Source organism: Triturus cristatus, chromosome 4_1, assembly GCF_964204655.1.
Source record: "Triturus cristatus chromosome 4_1, aTriCri1.1, whole genome shotgun sequence".
NCBI lineage: Eukaryota > Metazoa > Chordata > Amphibia > Caudata > Salamandridae > Triturus > Triturus cristatus.
In genome coordinates, this window is record NC_140585.1 from 730,672,845 (window position 1) to 730,690,672 (window position 17,828).

Genomic DNA, 17,828 nt, shown 5'->3' on the forward strand with positions numbered 1-17,828 from the left:
ACGGGTTTCAGGTCTGAATTAGCTGAATAGGTCAAAGCACTGCAGGGGCGTTGTCTAGCGTTTGTGATGTCTATATCGGTTTATACTTCAGTGGTATTGGTTTGAGTTGAATGAGGACCCTTGAACATTGCCTAACATCGATGGTTCAAGTGTCAAGACTGATCTTTAAATATATTTTTATTGAGCATATATTATAAAGCAACAATAACCCGGGGAGCTGCGTTAAATGAACATTACAGATATAATTGAAAAGTCTACAATAACAGAGTGACCTGGCTTCTAGATTCCGGATGCCAATCCCCCACCCTCTGTCACCTGTAAATGTATGTGTCTTGTAAAGCGCACTGCTGCCCTGAGGCGTCGTGGCGCTGTAGACCGCTGGGGAACCCGTCCTGGCTATCCCTGTGAGATGGTCCCTCCTGGGTTTCTCCAAGGTGAAACCAGGCATCCCCGGCGAATGTGGGGGGCCGTTGTGGAGATGAGGCAAGCTAATGCCCAGAGTTGCCGAGTGTGTTCCTGGTTAGAGTAGGTACCGAGGCGAGAATTATCGAGTCCGTTTTGACCCTGGTCCACGACCCTGCCGCGTCGGGAATTGAACCCTGGTCCCTGGCCGATTCTCTGCTTGCGGATCTGCCGCCTCTAACCAGTGAGCCACACCTCTCCTCTCCTTCGATGCTCTCTGGTGTAGGCCTCCCATTTGCCCCTCTGTGCCATGGAGACGCCGGGTTTGGGCATACAGACCGGCTCCTGGTATATGGACACCTCCAACTAACTCTTTATCCTGACCCTGCCATTGATCCTACATTTTCACAAACTTCTGAGTGCTTCCCCTTTCCTGGTAGATGGGTTCTTTGGCTTGTTTAGACCACTCCATGTTGGCTGCCTATTCCTTTGCAGTCGAGACCTGTGCTCTTCCCTAATTCAGAAGGATCTCTTTTGGCCTTTGCTGGGGCCATGTTTCACAAAAGGTGTGCACACCTCTTCAGGGTCATGTCGCCCCCAAAATACTGAGCGAAATTAGCCGGGGGAGCTGATGCCATGGAGACCCCAGTGACCCTTGAAATCCTGTGTTGTATGCCCAACCAGAATTCCCTCAAGCTTGTGTAGTCCCAGATCGTGTGTATCAACATAGCCTGCTAGCGGCACCCTCCCTGGCACTGATCATTTCTATCCCATCGCATATAGCCTGTCTGTGTAAAGTATGCTCTATGTACTAATTTCAACCGGACCAGCCTAAACCCAGCTAGACTAGGGATTTTCCTGGGCTATCTACACACTGTCACCCATTCATTGTTTTCGAGTCTGCCCATGTTGCCCTCACACTTCTCCCTCAATGCGTGCAGGGGAGGTTGACCGTTATTAAGAAGTGTAGAGTAAATCTGAGATGTGGCATGTCTGCAAGGGCGCTTGGTCAATCAGGTGGGCCAGGATAGACAAGACCTGCAGGTAGCATAGGAATTGGCCTCCAGTCAAGTTATACTGCTTCTGTAGTTCCTCGAAGGATAGCCACCCTGCCTCACTCAGGAGGTCGTCTGATTTTGAGATTCCCTGATATCCTATTGTCTGTGTCCCGCCACCCTGCGCAGGTCAGCTGTTAGCATCGGAATATCACAAGATCCTTCGGGATTCTTAGACCTTCGGTCTGACATGAGGTATGGCTCCCTCTGGTCTTCAAAGGACCTCAGTAATCCAGTCTCATCTTCCCCAGACTGACCCACTGGAGTCCCGGCAGCAGGTACCATGAAGCCACCATCAGACTCTTCCCCATTCCACGTGCCCCCTACTGCCATCCAGCACCCCATGAGGTCTAACCACGCCTTCATCACTTAAACTGTAGGGATTCCCAAGCAAGAATCCTGGGTCCCCTCGACCGTGGAGGAGCTTGCATACACTAAGGTCTTGTATCTGACTCTGTCTAGAAACCCACTGCTGTTGCCAAACAGGTAAATCTCTTGCAGTAAATTCAATTCTGGGGAGTGGCACGTCAGGTACTTGATCAGCACCCCTCTCTTCAATTTATTGCTTAGCCTGTTTACAGTACATGATAAAATAGTAAGGGAAAGGTCTTTTCCTACCAAATGTGATGTAGTATGCGCCATTCTCAGAGACCATCCGGTATTGCCCTGTCCAACGCCCATACCCTCTTGGAGAGTTACCAACCAACTCCACCACCCCTTTCCTAACCTACCTCTCCGCCACCTTGTGCTGTGAGTGTAGAAGTACCCACCCAATGCTCGAGCTGCCACCTATCCCAACATCAAACGTACATTACCAAACGTAATCAAGTGTCACAAATGTAGTTGGGCTGGGGCCAGGCCTCGCCGGCATTGTTTCTGGTCTCCCGACAATGGCAAGTTGGTTGTTGCTACTCCTCGCTGTATCGGGCCCTAACACTCCCTCCCCCACCAGTCCCAGCTTTCACAGGAGCTCGTCCTCTGTCAAAGGGGTGGCCACCGGTAGGTCAGAGGTCTTGCCCTCTTTTCCTGGGGCTGCAGTGCCCTCGTCCAATTTCCCTGAGTCCCTGTCTAGGGCTACCCAATGATTTTGCGAATGCTAGAGGCGGCCCCACTTCAGCTCCTCCACTACTATCGCCCTCTCCACCTCTACTTCGTCCTTTGTGGGGGTCACCGTGGATGGTCTGTGCCAGTGATGTCTCAACATCTGTTCCTGCCAGCCAGAGGCGATCTCCTCGTCCCATGCCACCGGCATCTGGTGACCATGCATCTCCAGCCATTCCCACACCACCGTGGCTGCCTCGAAGTAATACGCCTCCATCCTGATCGTGCCTCAAAGCGGGTCAGAAAAAACAGTGCATATCTCAAGTTGAGGTGTCTCAAATGTTTTTGGAATGCCAAACTTTTTTGCTTTGGTGCTGCAATGCATTGGTATAGTCTGGGTAGATGCTCACTGGGCTCCTCTCAAATTGCCAGGGCCCAAGGAACCCTGCCACTTGTAGGATGTTGTCTTTGATGTTGACCAAGCATGCCACAATTAGCCTTAGTGGCAAACCTGGTACTGGCAGTCTCCCCAGGACCATGTGGTCACATTCAACCATGAAGAGGGTCGAGACCTTTCCCACAGCACCGTCGGTGACAACCATTGCTCCACAAAGAATGAGTGCAGGTCCCCATAACCTTATCTGGAACACCCACTAGTTGCACGTTGTTGCACCGAGGTCACCCATTGGTGTTATCTAGCTTAGCTGTGAGAAATTCCACCTCTTTTTGCAGTTAGTGAAGTTTGGTCTCATGGTCTGTGATGTGGGCCATAGCTGCATCACTGTTGACTCCATTGTGGGCAGCCTATTGGACAGTTTCTTGTGGTCAGGGCATAATAGTATCACATCCAGCATCACTGCATCCATCTTCTCTTCCAATGTGTCTTTGTGTCATTGATTGCCACCAGGATTTTGGCAGTGTGATCTTCCAGGTTTATCTTGGTCTGGCCCTCTACCATGGCCTCTCCTTTGTTGTGCCCTTCCTGCTGTGCTTGGGTCATACCATTGTAGCCAGACTAGGCACCAGGGCCATTGCCACAGGGCCCCCCGCAGCCACTCAACTGGGGATCTAGATTGGTCCTCTCACCCCCCAGTAGATGTGTGTTGCACTCGGCTTAGGTGACCACTGGGGTCTCAGGCGCTCACCCTCATGACTTCGACTTCTCAAGTGGAGATGCTCCCAGAGGCTCACATTAGGTTGCGCCCACCCCCCTGACCCTCCACTGCTGCCCCATTCATGTATCTGATGTGAAAGAAAGGGGGGGTCCAGCTCATCACAGGGGCACATGGTGTGTTCCCCACACTCACCTTTCTGGGTCACCACTGAGGCACCCTGTCGGTATTACAGTGTGTATCGAGCATCCTCATGGCTATCTAATGGCTTCCCCACTTGGTGGTGGCGGGCGGAATCGCCACCACTAGTGCATCCGCAAGGCCATGTGGTCTCCACTTCGCTTATACTCTGCTGTCTCTCACCGCATCACCATTGTCTCTGGCCACTATACGACTGTTGGGGTGTAATGGGCCTCCAGGATTATGCCATTGGCGAGCATTCAGCACTGGAGCTTAGATCTACGTGTCCAACTCCATTGCTCTCTGGTCCGCACCTCTCGCCTGTCTATTAATTTGTACCCATGCTTTTTGCTTTAGAGTAGTTTAATAAAGTTAACCTTTCTAATCTTGTATAATAATTTTGTACAATTCCCAGCATTTTGTCAAATGCCATAGCCTGCTCATAAATAGACTGTTTTATATGGATCTAGGGATTCAATAAAGATATTTTGTTTAATTTTATGTTCAAACCAAAATGGCAATTTTAGTGAGGAATGGTTCCAAGTATAATGCTGTGAGAAGGTTTGTAAGAGGAAATAATTCTACAAAGACATCTGGCTTCTTACAGGAATGATTGGATTGTGGAATATTGGAGGGCTGAGGAGTTGTCGGCTAGTTAAGGTTTAGTGATTATGGGGACTATTGGAGATTTCGTAGGATGTGTTGGCTATGTGAAAGGTGAATGTAGATTTGTGATATTTTTATAGCGTGAACCTAGCAAACAAGCTGAAGAATTCTGTACAATATCAAAGTCAAGAATGCAGTCAAAGTGTGAGACGAGAGGTAGATGGGATGGGAGCACAAGTCTGTGGTTAACTCATTGTGATATAGTGTTTGTTAAAATGATACAACTTCAACTTACTTGGGTCTGGTGGCTAAGAGGATGTTGTTCCAGATCCATGGTGCACAGATTGAAAAGCCCTTCCTTCTTCCTCGTGTTTTTTGTTTTTCACCCTTCTTATTTTCCAGGCTGGTGGTGAACTGACTGTGGGTCTGCTTAGAGCTAACAGAGATGGTGAGCTAGTCTGAAGGATAGCCAGGGATGGTGATCATGATGGCTTTGTAAATGATGCAGCTGGTTTTGAAGATTGTGCCATTCTGCAATGGGAGCCAGTGGAGGTTGGTCAGTGAGAGAGGGCTTTGACGGATGACCATAGTAGGATTCTATGAGCAGGGTGGTGTAGGCGGAGAGGTAGGCTTGGTGTTGTTGATGGTGCTGTTGGGTATATGGCTATTAGAGAGGTGTGTGCAGTCTATTGGAGGGGTAAAAAGATATGCATGCCATTAGAGTAATTAGTGGATGTGTTGGCTGTTAAAGAGATGGGTGGATTTGTGGGTTACTGGAAAGAGAGGAGTACGTGGGAGAGGTGAGTATGTAGGATTTTCAACTTTGTTGGCTGTTTGACAAGGTAATGTGTGGACAGTTGACAAGATGAACATCTTGAGACTTTTGGAGAGAGAAGAGTGTCTGTGTGGGATAAATGTGATATGAGTAGGCACCTGCTATTGTATAAAATGTGGCAGCTGGAGTGCTGAGAACATGTGTATGCCTTTTTAAGGCTTGATATGATGTGTGGGATATTGGGGAGATTCGAGAATTAATGGCTATATGGGCTGTTAAGATGGGTATCTGTTGGCTATTGTAGAGATGAAGAGCTGTTTGGGCTGGTATAGTAAGGAATGGCTTTATTGGCAGTTTTTAGAGGTGATGGTGTATATGGACTATTTAGGATATGAGAGGAAGTGCATGCTGTTGGCTAGATGGGAAATGCTGTAAGCAGATTATTCAAATGTGTAAACTTACACATCAAGAATACAAATAGAGTATTTGTCCTTCTCCACAATATCGTCCATTTATTTTTGAGAATTTGATTAAAAATACTGAAAACCAGCTGGAGATCTGTGAGTTCAACAGCAGTATTAAAATATATTGTAGCAATTTACAAGTCATACATTTCTGAAAAATGTTTACATTTTAACATGTGTTTCTTTAAAAACACATACTGGTATGGGGTTGAGTTTCAATGACTGTCCTTTTTGACAAATATATCAACTACTAGTGAACTCAAACGCTCAGATCAAAATAGCAAGATCATCAACAAGGAACAAACTGAACAGTTGTTTGAAGCATAATTGCAACAGTATGTTTTAGTTACAAACATTTTTCATCGGTCAACCTGTATTTTGTCGATTTAGTAAATCAGACCACACAATATTGGTAGTGTACCTCATGGTCACACCCAGATGGAAAGGCTAATTAAAGTTATTCTCTGCCAAGCATTTAAAATAGATTGATATGCTTATAAACAATCCTGTGATTGCCTCCATGAGTTGTTCATATTTCATAATAAGAAGTGAGCAAAGAAAGTGTTGAGTGTATTAGGTGTTTACGTCAGTTATATTGGAAATAGAAGGATTTTAGGCTGACATCTACTATAACATTGCACATGACTGGGTTTGAATGTCTTTGGGAATGTATAATGCTGTGGTGTTTTCACTTCGGGGGTGGACTAACACGATAAAATCAGACCTTTGAGCCCTATTGACATCTAAAGATGAAATCATAAAATATCCCAAAAAATTAAACAAGGAGAGTATATAATATGTAATGGTAGAGGCCTAAGGCCATTAGTATGTTCCCTTTAGCTAGGTGTAAGGATCACAACCCTTTTTAGGTCAAGCCTGAGCCAGCGCGCATGCGCTGCTCTGCGAGGCTTCTTGAGGCTTCTCCGGCTTCTCCGTGTGGGTCTGACTCCTCCCACACATTGGATTGGCCTTTGCGTGTGTCTTTCAATAATGAAAGCACGCAAATGGCCAAAGGTGGGTGCATGTCCCATCTCCTTTCCAATGTTCACTCCCACTGCGTTTTGCTCTTGGGAGCAAGAAGCGGTGTGCAGGGTGGCAGCTGCAATCCTCGTGGGTCAGGTCACCATGGGTCAGGTTACCATTTCCACAGAACGTGCCTTGCTTTCGCTTTTTTTTTCCGTTTGTAAATAGTACTTTCACGAGGCATAGGAAAATGGTAGACACAAGTGCAGCGTTTGGATCATTAGCTTAATTTGAGCTGAAATGCTTTTGTTGTAAGTTGGGGGCGGGAAGGGACTATAGGGACCATTGCGAAGCCTCTCCCTGGCAGGCTTTTTGAGGTTTGATTGTCTTTGTTGTGATAATCTGAAATTAATTTGCACTTGAGCCCATCTTTCTTCTGCGCTCAATTTAAACACGGTTATAATTATTCGCCCTGCATGAAATTGAAAACAGACACTGATATGACAAGCCTGAACATTTTAATTCTCCAGGTACTGAAGGTTTTTTTCCCCACTTATCTCACTAGGTAAATAAAGAAAATGTTCCAGTGCACGTGCTTAAGAGAAAGTTATTTGCCTGAGGGTAGACAGTATAAATCAGTGTATTGCTACACATTTACTCATGTACTTTCCCGGAAGGTCAATTGCTTTCTTTTTAAAGTGATGTTAAACTTCTGCTAATATCGGGTGATTGGTGCAGTTGATAAGGTTGGCGCCACTTCTTTAATTCTGTTCTTAGCCCCTGTGCCCTCGAAGAGGTATTTTGTCTCAGACATGCATTTTAAAAGATAGTCTTTTGCAAAATCCATTAAGGGCGACATCCCGCCCGGTGCCCGCAACTGATTTTAGTGGCGCACCTTTCTTCTCCCCGGTGTGAGGGCTCATATCCTCCTCAGCATTCTTTTGGTTTTATGCCAGATTAGTGTGCTGTAGGTGGCGGATTTCATTACCTACTGAAAGGCCGACCTCTTTTGTGATTTCCTTTGGAATTGTAATGTAAAAAAGCAGGCCATCAAGGTCTTTGCCCTGGGCATCTTTCATTGGGGCACGTTTAAATATTTAGAGCTGGCACTGATGATTTTCCCCTTGAAATATGAGTTCAGTCTGAAAGGAACAGACAAGAGGTTTTCCACAGGGGAAACATTTTGCAATCAATGGACAGTAATTCAGTGGGTGCAGCATGTTACTTTGTGAAGGTCTAGCTAGGCCTGAGAGGAAACCAATATGCCCCCCCCCCCCATCCCCGCAACCCTCCGAACCAGCAACCAGCTCTGTACAGGCAGACAGTGGCGTAGCAAGGGTGCCATGGTCCTCAGTATAAGTAAGGAACATAGCCCTCTAGCGTTCTCTTGGGTGATAAAAGTGACACAAATAGGCCCTCACCCTCAAAGGTCGCGCTGCTGCTGCACTAACAATAGCTACACCCCTGCTGGCAGCACAAGGTACTGCATCAGTGTTCAGATACATTCGAACCGACAGCAAACGGGCAGAACGGGCCCACTCCTGTGTTTGTTTTGAAGGCCTTAAGGGCTGGTCAGGGCCACACGCATTGACGAGCTGTGTTTCTGCCCTTCAGAGCAGAGCTTTAAATGGGGGAAAAAAAGTGAAGGTACTCATCAGATCGAGCTGGGGGCGTGGCAAGGAGGCGGGGCTAGAGGCGGGACTAAGGGTGGGTCTAATGAAAAACATTTGAAGGGCTCAAGAATTTTTGAATGATGACAAATTGCTTCCCTCTGCAATTTATTGTTGATGCCCTTGCATGTATTAAGTTGTAATAGTTGACAGACTATTGAAAGGTAACTATCACGTTTTCCTATTTGTCAGAGGCACCTGTATATAATAAACAAAACATTAAAAGGTGCAGAGACTTGTTTTACTGAAAATTAATTAAAGGAAAAAAGACTACATCCTAAAATGCAACTCTGACTCACATCGGGTGAAAGGAAGCCATCAGTTGTCATGCTAGTGATCCTGGGAGAAGAAAGTTATCTGGGTTACAGAGCAATATTTCACCCTTGCATTCACTTTCAGATACTGTGCCACCCAGCAAAATCTAGTCCAAAATTCTGAGGGGCTAGTAAAGGGATGGAGGCACATACAACCATGTACATATGACCACAGTGTCACTGATGATGGTGGTCAGCAGGCCTGCTGTAGCCACGGTTTCTGATATGGTAGGCACCCTGTACCCACATGTGTTTGATGCTCAAAGCTTCCTTTAGGCCTGCTCCTTCACCTCAAGTCCAAGGCTTGGCTTCCTCACTTGGGTGCTTTGGGTTCCCTGGTGCTCCCACTCCTACTACGTGGCTCACTTTTTCATGAATACCAGATACAGCCAGCTGTTGTGTCAACTGGTGATGACCAATCTGGTGCACCTCATAGCGCAGTAGAACCCTACAGATTTCTAAGCTGCTGTAGTGGAAATTGGGAGGGGCATTGGGAGGGGCAGACATTTGGCACTTCTCGTTCATATCTCTGTACTGCTCACAGCCGCACACTTATGGATGCCTCCACAGCATTGCAGCAGGAAACACATGCCTGCGATTCCCCGGCTAACCATGATCCTTCCTTCCTTATTTTGACTTCTCTGCCTGATCCCTCCATCCAGTGCGGGGATATGTGTCCTGGCATGTATTAGTGTGGGTGGTTCTTAAGCTCCATGCCTGGCCTGAGGGGTCTAGCCCTCTGGCCACATCTGAAATGACAACTACATTCTTGGGACAATATTTACAGTAGTCTGTGTACGGCTTTGCCAATTCACTAATTTTACATGGATGGAAATCCATTTTCATATTATACTTTTGTCACAACACACTAGTGGCACTCTGTGGGTGCAGAACTTCCAAGCGGGAGTGCTGGTTGTGCATCCAGAAGAAGGCAGCAAATGAAAGATAAACCACACCTAAAATAGATGGTTTTACTTTATTTAGCTGAAAACTGCAGTTATTTTCCCCAGAAAGTTATGTGAATTTGCATCAGTTCGCTATAAAAGTAGGTGAAGGGCTGGCTGTAAGTGTCCCTCCCCGAAGGCAGAGAGTCTTTGACATGCAGAAATAAAACAGAATTTTCCCGTTTGCGATTATTGTAGGATGTCAGTAACATTCACTGTTTGGGGAATCTAGTAATTTCTGCATCTGTGGCATCCTAAATGTTTCTATTTTGTACATCCTGTCTCAACTGTGCGTAGGCTTTCTTACTGCATGCAACGTCGCACTTTAAAAATAAAGCACTGAACATAATCCGAACTGCCTCTAAATATTTTCAATAAACTCAGACATTGAAGTTATAATGTTACAGTACACTTCAGCAGCTTCCAGCCTCCAGGTGCCACTGCCAATAAACGCGACGCGTCGCCGACCAAACGTCAACCTGAACTTATAAGTTATTTATTTACAATTTCAACATGAACAAACTTACTGATTATCTTCGCATATCGCAGCTAGTTCGTCAACGTCGTGACTGATGAGCGATTGATCAAATAAATCAATCATCAAATCAAGGCTGAGCTGAGGTGACCCGAGCACGAGCGAGCAGTAGGCACTGAACACAAGGTGTGTGTGGCCTGGCGGTCTGCTACAACGTCACGGTCGTCATCAGTAACTTAGAAATTGGCCAACCACGGTCTGCATGGCTTTCACATGAGCCACAGTGATTGGTCATCATACCACCAGTGTGCCATCCACGCGCGGCACCCAATGCCTCAGGACTACGCCGGAGAAGCCTCGCAAACGCGTGCCTCTCAGCCAATCCAGATATTGCTCCAGCAGCGCCAGAATAGACTTGAGCAGGGATACTCCCCACTCATTAGGAGACCGGGGGCTGCGGCATGAAGCAACCCTCGCTCTCCTAATGTGCAGGCGTGTGTGCATGTTCGGGCATGTTGAAAGAATTACCAGCCCAAAACAGAACCTGCGCACTCTTGCCTTGCTGTTGCCTGCTGCGCTAGAACTAACTTGTCAGTCAAACCCTGCTGCCCCACGCCCCCTGAGCGTCCTGACTGCCTTGGGCGTGGCCCGGTGACCGGCCAGCGCGGAATTCGATTAAGTTAAGTGTAAGCCCGATGCGCCTCCGATGATGGCGTGGCCGTGGCGGCCATGTGGGAGAATGCCCAAGCACCCTAATGGACGCACCGCCACTGTTACTGATAAGATGCCCATGCTGCAGCATACAGAGAAACAGCCTTCTCCAAACAGAGCCTGCAAGTCCCGTTTCTCGTTCAGATAATATAGACTGATCTCGTTATTAATTGAATGCTTTCCAAGGTTTTGTTTCCTGAAGGGCTTGATAAGGGGCAAGAAAGGTGACAAAAGATTGGTACTGGGTCCGCTAGATCTAATGGCCGCCTTGTGCATCAGTGCAATCTAAGATGAGGCTGAAGTGTTTGGTAAAAACATTAGATTCACCGATGGCTTAATTCCTCCCCTATCTCGAATCTGTTTTTAAACTTAGCAGGCTAGTTAGTCTTCATGCCAGTGATGTTTATCACCCAAATGTGCCCCTATGAGGAGCTGCAATCAAGTCCTTAATCTGCTTCTGCTTTCGAACAATAAATAGCCTGTTCTCCCCTAAATGCGAAAGCATCCACACTAGCTGTGTTCTTGAAGTGGCACCGCGCTCAGTTTTAACCATAAACATTTACAATGCAATAGGTCTTGCATTAAGCATTTAGTAAATGCGTGTTCTATAGTGCGTTCATCTGGATAAATAACCAGTTTACAAAACTGATGGCTATTCTAACTACAGTGATAATTATATTAATGAAACTCCAGAAAATAATATACTGTCTCAATGTTTTAATCTACTTAACCAGATATACAAATGCTCAACTACCTTGGAATGTAGGGAGAAATGTCTGATCAGTGGACAGTGGTAACTCATTAAGTGTCAGATGTGCAATAGGTAATAAAATCAAGCCCTCTAACTTAATGAAACATAAATAGCAGATATTTAACACTATTTCTACTAGAGATTCTTGCTAACATGAATCATTCTTACTAGGTCATTCTTAGATTACATGCAGCTGAAAATAGAAGCATGTTTAAGCTTGGTTGAACATGTTTCAGATGTGTTTTATTCGTATATGTGTATTTGATAAAATTGTGATTTACATCACTGCAATTCAAAAAAATAAATCATCACCTTGTGTGCAGATAGTATACTCCGGTTATGTTAGTTTCACTGTTTAAAGATAGTTACTGGCCGCATGCTCAATACAATGATTGAAAAGCACAATGTGAAAACCAATCAGTTGCTGTGAGGCTACATTAAAATCTAGCTCTACAGGAAGAATCTTTATAAGTAATTCCCTTTCTGGAAAAGTGGGTGCTGAAAAATCAGTTGTTTTCATTTGTTATTGCCAAGACCCATCTAGCTTATTTAGGGCATGAGGTTTTCTGATGGAAATAAGAAGTTGAGATGTGCAATAATTCTTTAAAGGTAAATTAACCTATTATTATTCATTAAGCCATTTTTGCAGCATAATTTTTTTTTAGAGAAAACATGTATATAGTAATTTGAGTTTTAGTAGATAGACAAATACATAGAAAAATACAAAACAAATACCCATTCATGGTTGTATGTTACAGAGATCCAATGTTTTGACATGTGCAAAACCTTGTGAAATGACTCTTAGACAAATAATGTGGTGAGGTGAGCCGGCAGTGCTTTAAAAGGCAAAAAGGTTATTTGCTGGTCAAGACGAGAAAAAAATAGAACTGAAATTGAGACTAAAACATTGGTGTATTGTAGAAGGAGAGGAATTAATTAAACAAATGCCCTTCATGAAATATTTCATAAAGAGTGGTCTGCTATTGTTCCTTTGGGGAAATTCAAAGATGTGTCAGATCTGATTACGTTGATAGTCTTATAAGACCTACCATAGGGCTTGGGGAACAATAGGCAGTGTGCTGATTATTTCACCACTAAACTGAAGAGGTCAGAACTTCATTCTATACACCAGTAGGCCTACTGCAGTCATGCTGTTCGATAATTTATAGATATTTCTTGGGACTTTTGACTTCTCCGAGATGTTCTGAGATTGACCGCCAAGATTGGATGGCTTTCAAGCCAAGATTGGATACCTTCCAAACCGCAAAGATCATTTTTAGAGAGTATCAAGGAATGCCCACTGAATCTTGAGCAAGATGTAGAAAGGGAGAAAGCTAAACAGTAAAATCTACACAAGTGTCAAGACTAGCCTAAAACAATGGTAAAATGTTCCAGAGAGGAATGATTAGAATGAGCTCAGCTTTTGGGCCTCTGAATCTAAAGAAGTGTATTGGAAATCTTAGAAAAAAGGATTGCCCATGAGAGCAGAGTAGGGAAGAAGGATTCGAGAAATTAGAAAAATCCAAAAAAGCCATGTAATCTTTTAAGTGGCAGGAAGTCCATTTTGCAATCAAGTGGCTTGGCCATTAAATGTATTCTGCTTGGACAAAGCCGATTGTATCCACAATTACATCAGTATTATTTTGCTACATCTACTAATGTATTTAGTTTCATTCCACCTCAGATGATTATGTAGAAAGCCTCTCAAAAATTGTTTGCGTTTCAAAAAAATAAATTAACTGTATCCTATATTTGATTGATCTGATAATTGCAAAAGAGCTGCAGTCTCAGAGTTTCAAACATTTTATGTGACAATCATGTATTTATGAAAACCCTTGCAATACACTATTTTGCAATGTACAGGTTTCTCATTATGTGTTTGAAAGATACAACATAATTGAGGGCGCTAGGTGGCGCACTGGTGAATGGAAGCCTTCGTGTAGGGCTCCCGCTGTCCGGCGGTTATAATCCGCTAAATTATCCTTATTTGGGACACCTGGGTACCGAAATTGAGAGAGGAGGCTTGGTGAGGGGACCAGAGGGTACTGGCCGCGGTTGACGGACGGCCGGTGCCGGAGAACGACACCTCGCTGGTGGCGGCGCGCGAGTGGCATAGACGAGCGGGGCTGCCTTGCCGGATCAAGCTGGTAGGAGAGGCCGGGGTTGCGATAACGGCTACAGGCCGTCGACGCTAGGACCGGGAACGACACCTCCGAGGGACACGGCGCCTTGGCGATGGCGGCGGAGCGGGACAGATCGGGGTTTTGCTGAAGGAGCTGGAGGTGCTCTTTGACGGGGAGTCCTACCCCCCCCCCCCCTCCGCTTTGGTAGAGCGCTATTTTCGCCGTTTCCCGGGGGTGCTCGGTGGCGGCCTGCTGTGGGGGAGTCGAGCGACATCTGGACTGAGTTGGGGTGAGTGCTGCGTCGCGTGTTGCCTCGCTGGTGATCGCAGTGGAGGTCGGGGGTGCTGTACAGGACGGCGGCACGGACTGCGCGTGGCTTGCTTCCCTGATATGCTGGCGCGGCTGCCGGCCGACTGTGGAGAACGGTGAGAGTGCGTGGAGGATGAAGCTGGTGGTGACTGGACTACTACACTGCGCTTGGGTATACTGACAGCTTGGACTTGCGGTGTGAAGAGGGACAGCAACTCCAGGGAAGTGCGGAGTGAGCATCGGCGCTGCTTCTGGTCCAGGGGGGTCGTCTACTGCTGTTGGCGGAGCGAACTGACCGGAGGTCAGAATGGGCAGGACGGATGCGAGACAGCCCAAACTCACGTTTGAGGCTAGTAAGAAGCCGCTCAAGGTTGTGGAAGAGACTCGTGGTCTGGCAGAACCGCCGGTGCCGGCAGGAGGTTCGGCAGATACGGCGCCCAATTTACAAGATGTCTTGCGAGAGATGCGTCCGGGGTTTGCGACGATTGCTGATAAAGTGGACAGAATGTCGTCCCGTATGGATGCGGTGGTGCAGAAGTTGGACGTCCAAGAGGAACGGATAACGGGGGCGGAACAGCGGATATCGGACACTGAGGATACGGTGACACAGCACACCTCACAGTTATCCAGAATGGACAATCTGCTGCGCCTCATCGCTGCTAAGAATGAGGATTTGGAAGCGCGAAGTAGGCGGAATAATGTACGCATCGTAGGTATTCCGGAGTCGACGAATGTGGGCAAAATGGAGGACTACGTGGAGAAGATGTTGGCAGCGGCGATTGGATCGGATGTTTTTTCTCCCCAATTTATTGTGGAGAGGGCGCACCGAGCCCTGGGCCCCAGACCAAAGCCGGGAGCGACGCCCCGGCCGATCATCGCCCGGATGCTCAATTATCGCGACCGGGACGCCGCCTTGAGGGCCGCACGGAGTACACGCACGTTATCCTATGATGGCAACTCCTTCACGCTGTATCCAGATTTCACACCGATGGTGCAGGAGGAACGTCGGAAATTTATAGCAGTTAAGGCGAAACTACGAGACCTGCAACTGGATTACGCACTGCTTTACCCGGCGCGCCTGCGGGTCACATACCAGGGGAGGCAGAAGTTCTTCACGAATCCTCAGTTGGTGGAGGACTTCATCAAACAGTACAAGCGCTCCCGCAGATCAGAGGCTGGAGCTGGGAACGACGAGGACCCCCGGCGTGAGGAGCTGGTGGACGGTGAATTGTGAGTGGGGTGACCATAGCTGGCATATTAGACCACATGTGCAGATGAGGGGGTTGCCCGAGAACTGGGACTGGGGTTGCCAGCTGTGAGACATTGCGCTGGGGGCTGGTTAGGCCTGGGGGCTACATGGCTGCGAGCATGGTGGGGTGGCGGTGTGTTGTGGGGCGCTGCACAGCAGGAGAATCCTTTTAAGTTTGCAAGGGATGTGGTACAGTGTTGGTTGCTGATAAGGGAGGCAGTGATTTGCTTATTGTGGGACCCAGGTGGATCCAGTTCTAGCGCCGGACGCCTCCTCGTTTCGCCGAGCTGGACTGCACAATGTGTGACCGGGCTGGCGTTTCTGGGGAGGGAACTGGTGGTGCCACCTAGGTTCGCTTCCTGATGGGAAATACCCTAGTATATGTTTGGGGTTTGGGGAATGTACTTGCCCTGATGTTTGGGGCAATTGTGGGCGGGAAGGGGGGGATACAGGACTGGCAGGTTGGGGTTTGCTTCAGTGGGAGGAGGGTGGGAACACGGGTTGTTGCTATGATTTGTATGTTTGTAGTTCCAGAACGGGCGAGAGAGCATAGTACCGGGGGTGGGTTTTTTGTCTATGGAGGAGGGTGTGGGCTGGAGTGTGATACGCTACCGACAGGGCCACTTCTGAATATTCGATCTGATGGGGTAGAGGGGGACTATTGTTGGGCGGTAGGCACCCGGGGCGGGCATGGCATGCAGATATGGGTGACTGCTTTGGATCTTGGGAGGTTAACGACACATGGATGACAAAGCGCGTAAGTCAAACGTCACTGTCGCAACCTGGAATGTCCGGGGGTTAAATGACGCAAGGAAATGTAGGAGGGTGGTGGCTTATCTGGAACAGCATAAGGTGCAAATCGCATTGTTACAGGAGACGCATCTTAGTCCCCGGGCCACTTACACTTTTGCCAGCAAATGGGCGGCAGTGCGGAGCTTCTCCTCGTATTCAGGGTATGCAAGGGGCACGGCGATACTGATCAAGAAAGCGGTGCCGTTTGTGATGCTAGGTGACCTTACGGATAAGGAGGGGAGATTTGTCTTGTTGTGGGGCAGACTTGGTACTGATACGGTCACAATCGTAAACTGCTATGGGCCAAATGTGGATTCGCCTGCCTTCTTCACCATGCTATGGGGCAAGATACTGAACATGGGTTCCATGCATATCATATGTGGGGGGGGGATTTTAATCTCACAATGACCTCGGGGCTCGATAGGTCGGATGGTAGCCCGCAATACAATAAGGGAGCGAGGGATGCCATGGCGGGAATAGTGGCAGAAGGGGGACTCGTAGATAGTTGGCGGTTGGTGCATCCTGGGGTCCGGGAGGGGACGCACTTCACAACATATGCCAACTCTTGGGCCAGGCTGGATTACTGCTTTCTGTCTACTGGCTTGGCGGTGGATTTAGGTCGAGTGGCGCACTTACCGAGGTCATATTCGGATCACTGTCCGGTATTGGTACAGGTGGCGCTCCCGGGATACGGTAGGGCAGCACCCAGGTGGCGTATGCAACCCACGGCACTATTGGATCCGGTGTTTCAGGCGGAATTGGGGGACGAGATAGCTGAGTTTTTTCCCCGCAACAAGGGGTCGGTGGACAGTGTTGAGACCATATGGGAGTCGTTTAAGGTGACGGTCAGGGGGTATTACATATCTAAGAGCTTTGGTGTCCTAAAAGCAATACAAGGCTCGCTCATCAAATTAGAGTCGGAACTAGCGGAGCTGGAAACTAGGATGGCCCAGGAACCGATGGGGCCGATCCATAAGGAATTCCGAGAACGACTCACGCTGTATGAGCAGGAAGCAGATAGGTAGTCCAAATTCAGGGGCCGATATTGGCAAGCCCGCCGATATTGCGAAGGAGAGAGACCAGGTCGCGCCTTAGCGGAGATTACTAGGCATGCACGGGGACCCACACATATATTAGAGATCAGAGAGCAGGGAGGGACCCTACATCAAGATACGAAGGGAATATTGGGTCAATTTACTGCGCATTATGAGGAGTTATATGAAGCCTGCAGTGGTGGGGAGGCGGTGTATGGGGACTTTCTGGATGATGTGGCGTTATGTTGGTTAAGCGACGACCATCGGGAATTTCTCGGAGCTCCATTTGAACTGGATGAGATACGGGAGGCGATTATGTCTCTGAGTAATGGTAAGGTGGCAGGGCTTGATGGCCTCCAAGCTAAATTCTATAAATGCTATATTGATGTCATGGCTCCGGTGCTTCGGGAGGTGTATGAGGAAGCACTGGAGGTGGGAGTGCTGCCAGGGACAATGAGGGAGGTACTGATCACCTCACTGTTGAAGCCAGGAAAAGACCCAGCGGAGTGTGATTCATATAGGCCGCTCTCTCTAATCAATTGTGACGCAAAGATTCTGGCGAAGGTGCTGGCCACTAGGCTCTCCCTGCTTATGACGAAAATTGCCCTTCCAGATCAGTCGGGGTTTGTCCCGGGTCGCTCGACTGCTAGCAATTTGCGTACGCTTTTTTCCTTGATCAATACAATAGCGCCGGAACTGCCAGTAGCGGCTGTATTTCTTGATGCCACCAAGGCATTTGACTCGGTTGAGTGGAACTACCTGTTTGCCATCTTGTACAGGATGGGCTTCCCCAAAATATTTGTTGCATGGATCAAATTGCTCTATACCGACCCGAAAGCGAGAGTGCTAATTAATGGT

General features: G+C 47.6%; 1 protein-coding gene across 3 annotated transcripts in view; it reads left to right on the top strand.

Annotated features, from left to right (window-relative positions):
- APPL2 (adaptor protein, phosphotyrosine interacting with PH domain and leucine zipper 2) overlaps nucleotides 1–17,828 on the top strand; it is a 668,813-nt gene that overhangs the window by 468,200 nt on the left and 182,785 nt on the right. The window lies entirely within an intron of this gene.